The 10,960-nt window shown below is 37.3% G+C and overlaps 2 long non-coding RNA genes across 2 annotated transcripts; both read right to left on the bottom strand.

The window, feature by feature from the left end:
* Positions 1 to 1,371: 1,371 nt before the first annotated feature.
* LOC133292897 (uncharacterized) lies at positions 1,372 to 4,890 on the bottom strand. Its single transcript, XR_009748987.1, has 4 exons — positions 4,784 to 4,890; positions 2,072 to 2,148; positions 1,909 to 1,972; positions 1,372 to 1,478 (listed from the first exon to the last, which is right to left on the bottom strand). It is a non-coding gene; the product is annotated as an uncharacterized LOC133292897 (long non-coding RNA).
* Positions 4,891 to 5,292: 402 nt separating this feature from the next.
* LOC133292899 (uncharacterized) lies at positions 5,293 to 9,175 on the bottom strand. The gene is made up of 4 exons (XR_009748988.1): positions 8,543 to 9,175; positions 8,365 to 8,439; positions 6,964 to 7,028; positions 5,293 to 6,233 (listed from the first exon to the last, which is right to left on the bottom strand). It is a non-coding gene; the product is annotated as an uncharacterized LOC133292899 (long non-coding RNA).
* Between the last annotated feature and the right edge of the window lie 1,785 nt (positions 9,176 to 10,960).

Below are 10,960 nucleotides of genomic sequence, written 5' to 3'. Positions count from 1 at the left end.
CACAAATGCAATAATCATAAAGAGTACTAAAACAACTATAAAGCATCAAACACTAAGCATACTCAACAATAACTAACAGTTATTCCCTACGAAACTGCTTTGATACCATAGAATGTAACACCCCGTTCTAGAACCGGTTTGTTAACATCGCATTATGATATTAAGCGCAATTACAATCACATGGGTTCAATTAAAATTCGGATAAATTTTTCATTTTTAAAACATACCGAACTTATAATACCCAATTCCGTGATCATAACCATATTACCTTGCGGAATCAGATACATTAAGCTTAACATCATGTTCTTATTCCATTTTTAAACCATTAATTTACTTCCTATTTATTACACAACTTCTACTATATTTTAGATCTCTTCATTAGCTACGCGTGGCTTCAAACCACGCTCAAATCGGAGCACTGTAGCCCAAGTTATGATAATCGGAAGCAACACAAGAGAGTGTTGGTCACAGGCCCCGCGCGCTTCAGCGCGCTACCGGGCGCTCACGCGCGCATTATCGGGCGCTAAAGCCTCCATCTGGGCGCTTAAGCGCACGGAGGCAGCAAGCATCACGTATTTCAGTGTAAATGGGCGCTTAAGCGCGCACCAGGGCGCTCAATCGCGCTATCCTGGGCGCTTAAGCTCCCATTGGGACTTTTTAGCGCGCAGGGACAGAAGCATCTCCTCCTTCAGTGGCTAAGGGCGCTCAAGCGCGGACCAGGGCGCTCAAGCGCGCAATCCTGGGCGCTTAAGCCCCACTCTGGGCGCTAAAACTCGAGGAGACAGTAAGCCTCCCATCCTCCTACAGCGAAGGGCGCTTAAGCGCAAGCCAGGGCGCTCCAGCGCGCAATCCTGGGCGCTTAAGCCCCCACTTTGGGCGCTCCAGCGAGAGGAGGCCGAATGCATTGGCACTCACAGGGGCAGCAGTGCGCTTAAGCGCCCTCCCAATTCCCACATTTTCCAAGTCCATGTCAAAGGGAAGATGCATCCCATTCCAAACCCCAATTGTCCATGCCCCAAAACTCAATCCTAGCACTCATCCAACCTCTCCTCATGAGATTTAGCTAGAATTTGGGCAGCATAACCTTTGTTTTCTCAACGTTTCCCAATTTAAACAAAGGTACCTAATTGATTCTCAGCCCAACCAATTCAATAACTCAATACATAACAAGCATGCATATATTGAATTTCAAGTAGGCATCATTTACAGTACATATCCATTACAAATCATGAAACTTAGCTTACAAAACACTATGATCATTCCCTTGGCTCCCATCAACAAAAGAGATGACCAAAGGCATGAGCATATGCTAAGTCCATTCCAATATACAAATCATGCATCTATCAATGGTCTATGAATTACAATCCTATACATGTGAGCTACAAAACAACATGTATAATATCAAAATATAGGATCCTCATGCATATGCTAATCCAAATATGGTCACTTGCCACTGGTGGCTCCTGCCGCATCCTTACCTGAAAGGGGGTCCCCACAACACGGGGTGAGATATACGAATATATCCAGTAAACCAGGGGTCCTTGGAGCATCTCTCCACCCCACAGTTCCATATCAGTGTAATAGCAATAACAATAATAATGCAGTAAATACATATCTATGCTAAGTGCAATACATCTCCAAGAGAAATCCCTCGAGCTCTCAAGCTGTCCTAAGGAAACTCAGATGCAAATAGTCCTACTGGCCAGCTAACTACCAAGTATGATTTACGCATCGTCATGCAACATACCACATAGGGAAACACCATCCTATGTCACACCAAATGCATACACATACGTATAACAAAGCATTACACTATTTTATTGCATTTATATACACAATCACAACCTCTACCCTTTCAGGGCTTGGTGAAACAGTCAAGAGAATTACACCCAAGGTCCGAAGGCTTACCTCAAAGCTTCAGCAACCTTAGTTCACCACCAATGTCAACAATACTTTACTCCAAAACCAACACCTACACATGGTGTAATGCAATCAACACATTGCATCCAAGAGTATTTCACAATCAACCATCAACTACTCAATTCAACACACAACACAAGTATGAGCTTACCAATTCCAAGGAGCTAGTCAAGCTCCATAGTTTGCTCCAATGGTTGATCACTCACGGTTGGTCCAAATGTCTCAATCCTAGACATCACAAGGATCCAATCATCAATCAACCAAGCCAAACCATTTATTAACAATGCAAGAAATCCAATATCAAGCATCATATTTTTGCCATTTTACAAGTATACTCATTTAGCTATCTAAGCTCATTTTCACCGATTAAATGATATTCTTAGCATTTTCCATAACATGCTCTAAGCTCCATTCTTCTTAGAACATAGCTAATTTAACAACATTTCATCAAAACCCCAATTCACTATTCATTGAACCCTAACTCATGCAATTTTCCATGAAAATAAGGTTCAAGGGGTAGAATCTTACCACCAATGGTTGCACAACCAAGGATTGATGGCTCCTCAAGCTTCAATGGAGGTTGAAGCACTCAAAACCCCAAATTTCTCCAAATGGCCGAATTTTTGAGAGGCAATATCTCTCTCCACAATGTTTCCCACTCAAAACAAAGCTAGGATTATGAAAGAGGGCGAGATTCTAAGCGATTTAGGCTTTTGAATCACCCAAAACAGTCAAGATTTCCTCCCTTCTCTCTCTCTTCTTCTCTCTCCCTTTCTCCTCCTTTTCCTTCTTCTTCTTTTCTTCTCTTCTGGCGTCGACGGGGGATGGGGGAAAAATGGGTTCTTTTTGGCTTTTAGTCACTTAACATAGGTTAAGTGACTTTAGGCGGGTATTGGTTCGTCTATCTATTCAACTCCATTAATTACCAAACTTTACCCAAAAGTCTGGAATATTTTTCTAGGAATATTTTTATTTTTATTTTTATATTTTGGGCACTTTCGCCAGTACCCATTTATACTCCTTAATTTTCACTTAGTACATTTTTAACTCCAAAGTGGCTCAGATTCATTTCATTAAGCCTTATACTTAATTTTACTCACTAAAACATGCTTAATTATTTATTTACATGTAATTTGCTAATTAATTGGGTTAGGGCTATTATACTCATCAAAATATAATTTTCTATATAGCTAGTTTATTTCGGTTAAAAAAAAAAAAAAACAGAAGAACATGGTGCAATTGTATCTCTTGCATCATGGATTTCCAATATATTATGTTTCCTTAATTTGAGTATATGACATGGTTATGGCATCCGCTGCTTTCTAAGAATGATTTTGGTGTGTCATTTTTCTTTTCCTGATTCTTTTTAGTTCTGCAGATTTTGTGATATGCTTGGTTAATTGGATGTGTATGTTATTTAGAACCAAGATTCTGCCTTGTATGCCATGGGTTGTGACTTTTAATTATGTAGTACTCAGTTCTAAGGCTGTTCCTTCATATGATTAAAGAGTCCAATATATTCGAGGAGGAGACATGTCTTAGTTATTGAAATTACAGTTTATGTGTGTGTCATATCTTATTTGCGGATAAGAAGTGAGGATGTGAAAATCCATGCGTGGTTATGTGAATTCCCCAAATTCCTATACCTCTTTTAATTCTGCTATATATATAGGGAAAAGTGATATAGGGCTGTCCCTTGATTCAAGAGTGTATTACCACTGTGTTGGTATTTGTTTAGGACCTTCTAATATAACATCTGATCTATAAAACTACATTTTGACCAGATATGGGATCCATATTTTGCCCTTAGCGTATCTCTGGAAACGCTAGACAGCATGTGTGGTGCTGATTCAAATCTCAAGAAGATCGATTATGAATTTTGTTTTTAACTTCATTTTAATCTAAATGTTCTTTTCATTTCAATTGTGCTGCCCTTAATATGTTGTGACGATGAGCAAGTTATATTTGAATTAGTAGGTAGACTTTATTAGTATATCTATTGTAATGATGCTGCAATGCAATAATATACAAATTTCATTGAAACTAGGCTGGAGTACTACTCATATATCTCCGCATTTTTCAAATTCATATAAAGAACTTTCCACTTGCTACCCCATCACCGGATTAAACCAAGGTGTTTTAATTCAATGAATAAATTGTTGTCAATTATTGTGTTCTTACATTGTATTAAGTTCTGGAAATTTGATTCATTACTAAAATACGGACATGTTGACCAACACAATATTTTAATACTTCAATTAAAGTATGTGTCAGACTTGTTATTGGGTGAGCCTTTAATAATGCAGGTTTGTTCAAGCTATGTATTCTTGTAGTTATTTGAAGATTTTGACTTTCTGAACTTCAATTGCAGAATTTGAATAAACCTGCATTCTGCCAAAATGTTGCTTTTCTTCTGCATTATATTGGCACAATTGTCCCGTAGTTGTATTAGTTTATATGGAACTAGAAACTATTCATAGATTGGTAGCGGCATAAGTGTGACCCATTTGATTGACTATCATAATACATATTGGTCATAAAGTCGTGTACCACTGTATAAGTGGCAAGTGCTACGGGAAAACTATTTCTACAGAAAACTTACATACTCCGTCGTGGTCCCTGTAACATTCTTGTCTCGAGCCGGTTCAATTAACATACATATAATATTTACACAAGCATCAGCGAAAGTCTTACCTAATCTTTTAACTCGATTAGCGGAAGTACGAGCTAATTTTTTCCTTCTTTTTCTTTCCTTTAATTCACACGATATATTGCAACAAATACATCTTTTTTTACTTGTTCATAACATACTTTCTTTCTCTAACACATCTGTGATCAATAAGCATAGTCAAAGATAACTTACCATCAGGATATGACCTCAAGTGTCATTCTAGATGGAGTCTCAAATCGGACCGAGTTCTGTTTTTCTTATCGGATAAACGGGGATATAATCTCACTCTCATAATGTCCTGATAAGCACATGCATCATAATATATCAGATATATATCACACATGACTATAAAACCCATCCATGGACGCATGCATACAAGGCCCCGTGTCTCTAAATCTAACAGCATGCAATAATCACATATCAAAATATACCTCATAACATAATAATGCTTGAATATTAAAATGTACATGCATCAAAAGCGAAAAGCATGTACAACACATATACAGGCTATATACATAACTTTGGATCAGATATCATGATTCCTAAATAAATAGAGCACAAATACACCAATACATGCTATTCAAAAATAACATCTATAATAAATAGTAGCCTCCGGCTACCCAAAACTCCATATCCTCATGCTAGCACCTCTAGTCACGGGTAATGTCCTTGCCCCGTGAGGGCTCTCCAGCTAACTGTGTACATGAAATCATATGCCCAAACGGGGTGAGAGACGAATCTCCAGTAAGCTCCAGGTTTATAAAAAACTCTCTATACCCTGGCCCACTTCTTGCATGACAGTCAGATACATAATATACAATACATTGTATGTGGCACCCTCCCTTGTATGCATCCAAGGGAAGAGTTTGCTAAAACTGATTAGACACGTAACGTTGACGTGTAAAATTCTTGTATTGCTAAAAGCAATTTGATGTTACCAATTAAAATCTTGCTTGGAAAACTGACTTCACAAAATAAAAGCAGCAAGTAAATTTTTGGAAAGGCTTTCGCTGCGCAACTCTGATTTTTCTTGAAAACAGCCTGTCTTGCAAAATCATGTAAATTCGAAATCAACAGCTTAAGAAAATATTCTTTGATGTATAGAAATTAGACATCTGGGGCTTCGCGTACATATAAATTATAAGCGAATCAGAGGTGAATAGCCCCACGAAACAGAACTCGCAAGGTACTTGAAAATTCATTGTATTTTTCCAGAAACCTCCTCACTTGTAAAATTCATAATAAATCGGAATTTCAGAATTTCATTGTAAAGTTTATATAATCTGAAAGTACACAACTGGGAATTTACGTACATATGAATTATACCTCATTCGGAGGTCTGTAGCCCCAGAACGACAACTCGCAAAGTGCTCGCAAAAACAGTTCAAAAATCCGAATTTAACTACAACCGCAATTCTTTTCGCAAACAAATTACCAGAATGATAAACATCATGCTACACTTCTTTTAAAAACAGAATATACATCATGGCATGCATTCTTTAAGAAACTACATCAAGGTCAAATATTCAGAATACACTCAACAGAGACAACGAGCAAACAGCAATGTTGTCAACAACATAACTTAACAGAATTGTCATGTAATCATGTCATCAAACACTTCCTCAAATGCTTCTAAGTCCTCCTGCAATTTATAAAAATTGAGCCCTCGAAGGGGTGAGAAAAATCCCAGTAGTGTGGCAATAAAACCAGTACTGCAACAATATTAGACTAGGCACAAAATTCCAAAACAGTCGCATCAACATTTAATTCTTCCGGACAGATGCTAACATATAATCATAGTGTGTATATAACGCCAAAGTACTAATCATATTGCGTATATAACGCCAAAATACTAATCAAGATGCGTATATAACGCCAAAGGTACGTTCATAGCACTGCAGTGCACGTACTAACAAGCACAGTGGAGATCCCATAGTGGCTCCTCATGAGGGTTGCAACTGCGACCTATGCGGACTGAAGCCAAGTGTCCCATACTCTAGTACAGGAGGGATGCTTATATGATGCGTGCTCAAACGTATGCTTACTTTTATTATATACTTCGGTTTCCAGAATACATGCATAATGTTGTATGCTATGACATGTTTGACACACACACAAACAGAAACAGGTGAAACATGATGTGCATATGCATGACTAGATCATAATCATATAGCATATATCTCTTGTATATTTAATACCAAGCTGCCGAATAACAAATACTTCCATAGGCAGAATTTTCCATCATAACAAGTCCAAAGGCAGAATACATATATCATATAATCGAATACTATTCATCAGGCACATGTGAGCATCAGTTCAAAATTCCATACGCTAGCTAATAGTCACAGTAGGTCTCACCACCAAACACATACCTGATACTTTAGCTTTCTAATCAAAACAGCCCCAAGTCCATCAAACATCCTTGAGTTTTAAGAGCCTAATCAAAAGTACCAAACAGAATTTCTTTACTTTATTTATTTACAAATCACAAGGTTCCATTCAGAATTCATGCTCCTAGAACCAAGTTCATTTTCTGACTTTTAAACTAATTTTTTCGTGCTTTCAGCTCCTATGATTTCAATCAATTTATCATGCATCCCATGTTATTTAATTTTTCATTTTACTATAATTATGCCAAAGATTAACAAATGACATAAGCATAAATCCCTAAGCATTTAATTCGGTTGTCTTTACCATTATTTAGGTGCTACAAATTATCCTTTACATAGCCTTGATTCTCTATGCCTGGGGTTTCGGTTTTTGTCCATTAAATAGGTGTCTCTGGTTTTTCATTTACATAACATTTCTACATAATTTAGGAGAGTAATACAAGAGCTATCCAAATAGTTCTAACACATGCAAAGCTTGATTCAATAGGATTTTCATGATTTTTACACTAATTTAATTTTTCTAACATAGAGTTTGTTTCATGCTTTCTATGCTAAGTATATTTCTGCCTTTAGGTTTATCTTACCAATCACTGGCAAGTAACAAAAGAATTCTAAGGACCCACACATGTAGGTTCGGCTTGGCCAGAAACAAGGTGCACAATGGAAATTCATTTACATAAAATTTTCTGCAAGGCTTACGTGTGAGTGGACAAAGCCTCTAGTAAGTTGTCCTTATAGTTTCAATACATGCCATGTTTAATTCAAAACAGAGTTCATGGTTCACTGCCTACATAATTTTAATCCTACCACATATAATCAAATGACAAGCTCCCAAAGGCACCTATACATGCAGATTCGGCTCTATAGTCATTACCAAGGGTTCTCTTTTTATTTTAACATAACAAGACTTGCAATCAGAAGAGTGTGCTAATAAGACCATACATAGGCTGCCCATAAACATATTAACACATGCAACGCCTGATAGGGTTTTCCAATCCAAGAAGCAGTTCAACAATTTAAATGAGATTATTTCTAAGTTCCTAAATTTTCGATTTTAGGTTCACATGCAGCACATCCCAAGGCTGTACCAATTGGCAGGATTCAGGGAAGGAAAATGGCACAAATAGAATACTCTCCTAACCTGCATGTATTGGCCGAACTATTAAGGAGCAATTAAGGGTTTAATTTATAATTTACTTTTACTTGAGGGCATTCAGTTTTATGGCAGTGCAAGGGCCGGAATAGGGAACAAATGAACACAACATAATTCTCTTAAATTTACAAGCAGCAGCCGATTAAAACACTAAGAGAGAAATGACAAAAATGCATCTTCTTATAATACACCTACAACCGAACAGAGGAGACTTAAGGTTTGGTTTGTACCTTCTTCCACGCAACCATGTTTCTCTTAAAATAGATGCAGAAAACAGTCACCAAATTTTGGAGAATCATCACCACCTCTCACCATGCCAAAGAGTTAAAACAAAAATAAGACAAGGAACGGTTCACTCAAACATCTTATGTGCTGAAACCAGAAACAAAGGAGGTAGGAAAGGCTCACTTGTTCTAGCGTGTAATGGAGGATAGTGCAGAACTTAGGATGACAATTTTCCCTAGTAAGAACCGTGCCTTTAGCCGCATGTAATGGGAGGAATAGCCCAACCATTGCTGGACCTCCTTGAAGTTTCCCTTCAACCGAACAACAGAAAAGAGTGAAGGATGGTTTCATGTGGCAGTCCCTGGGCTATGGTTCATTGCCGAATCAGTGAGGAGAACAAGAAGGAAGCTTGGATGATATTTCTCCTCTCAATAGCTCACGGTTTTTGGTGCAGATTTTGGAAGGAATTTAACATGCATTCTATGATTCTTTCTTGATATGGTTCACGGCTTGAGGAAAGGGTTGGTTAGGTTTGATTTTTGAATTAAAAGAAGACGTCTAGTCTACTGTTGATGATGGTCTTTGTACCTGGAATCAAGGAAGGCAGAATGGTATGCTCCTCATGGAGTCACGGCTTTGAGGGGAGGAAGAGGAGAACACATCGCTGATTACTAATCAGTTCCCAAGGCAGCAAGGCATTTTGGTTGATTCTTGCCTCTTCTAGGCGTGTAGGAGGTTTTATTTTTGACCAATCAAAATACATGCATTCAGATTTCACCTATCACTCTCTCAGGCGTGTAAGATAGCCATATGGCTGACTTGATTCTGGACAAAAGGATAAGTACTTTAGGTGATTTCCCTCTTTACAAAGTGCATGGAATAAAATGAAAATAAAAATAAAAGGATAGGTATTGCCATGTGGCCACCTTTGACCAATAAATAATAATCATGCAGATTTCTCTTGGGTAAGGAAGAGATAAGGTTAAAGGGTCATAGGATCCAAGAATTTTAGTCTCCTAGTAGATCACCTATTATGTGCAATATTACACTAATTGATATTTCATGTATACTCAAGATATTAACCAAAGCTTTTGTACATTGTACCAAATTATTCAAGACTTTTATTCGTCATAATAAAATTAATCACCCACTTTCAACTAGGATTTAAGTTCCGAAAACATACATGGTTATTCCTAATAATTTCCATTAGAGTAATTTTCCTAATTAAATTAATTCCACTCTAACATAAATTTAATGCGAATCTCAAGCATGTTTCACACTCCTAATTGCAAGAGTATGAGATTTTCTAATTTTGCGGGATGTTACAATATACGTCATATATCATACTGTACTGAACATATCTCATGTAACATCTCTGAAGTACGCAGTCATTCCCCAAGGACCTCTCTCCAAGTGGAAATCAACGCACTTATTCCCAAGATTTCTCCTCTACATGGAATATCTCATATCTTTTTGGTGTACAATGTTATTCCCAAGGGTCTCTCCCCTACATGGAGTTGATGCACACCAAGTCAATGGCCAAGAATCATCATACGTATCACATAAAACATGTCATATCACATCATCATATAGCTTTATATGAATGCATCTATATCATATATCTCATACATATGATACAACTCGACCATAGTCCGTACACTATGGCGGAACACAAAGTAGGAGCAAACCCCTTAAACATAAAGTTTCCCTCTCGAAGTTGTACAAATGGCCTACCCGAAATACGAGTTACCTAGCCTCCTCTGATGTAGGACCCTCAGCAAGACTCTTAGGCGCACCTAGAATAGGGAATCCACACAAATATCAATAAAATGATTCAAAGACAAGTAATTAACCAGACACACCATTTATTGATTTCATCTTTTACTTATCAATAATATGCCATACACACAAGTCATAACCAATTTTCTTTTAACTTAACCTTATTAAACCATGGGTGGGTGGTTCCTTGTTCAAGAAATCCCCACATAATTACACACATTTACCTAGCCTTAGGATAGTCTCAAAAGGCCTTCAGAACACTCATTACTCCGCTTAGCACCTTAAAGCCTATTTTTTCCAATTTAAGGCAGAGTGCCCATTACAAAGGAGCTATAAGATTTCTCTTTGTCTAGTGCCTAAACCTAAGCTTAGACACATACATAAATTATTTTACGCATAAAAGTGTTCTCACTTTGCGAAACAGTATCTCCAAACGTATACCTCTTTTAAAAATGGTCAAAACTCATTTTAAGGCCATACAAAAGAGCTACCTTATTTTATTTTTTCTTTCACCAAAGAAAAGGTTCATTCACCTTAGAATATTATTCCACGCATAAAAGTGTGTGCGCTTTGTAAAATAGTAACTCCTAGCACATACCTCCTTTGAAAATAGCCAAATTCACATATAAGGCCCAAAGAAGGAACTTATTTATTTTTCTTTTTACCTAACCCAACCAAAGGTTTAAACATCTAATCATATAGTTCTTGGACCGTATTAGTGCTCACGAGCACAAATAGTCACTCTTAAAACATACTTCCTTTGTAAATGGCTAAGAGGCACATAAAGGAAACCATGCCAATTTCATGATTCCAATTCTTTAG

The sequence above is a fragment of the Gastrolobium bilobum genome, unplaced genomic scaffold (assembly GCF_033153095.1).
Source record: "Gastrolobium bilobum isolate Gb01-03AN ecotype WA unplaced genomic scaffold, APGP_CSIRO_Gbil_v1 utg27100, whole genome shotgun sequence".
Lineage (NCBI taxonomy): Eukaryota > Viridiplantae > Streptophyta > Magnoliopsida > Fabales > Fabaceae > Gastrolobium > Gastrolobium bilobum.
This window is presented reverse-complemented; position numbering and strand designations above follow the sequence as displayed.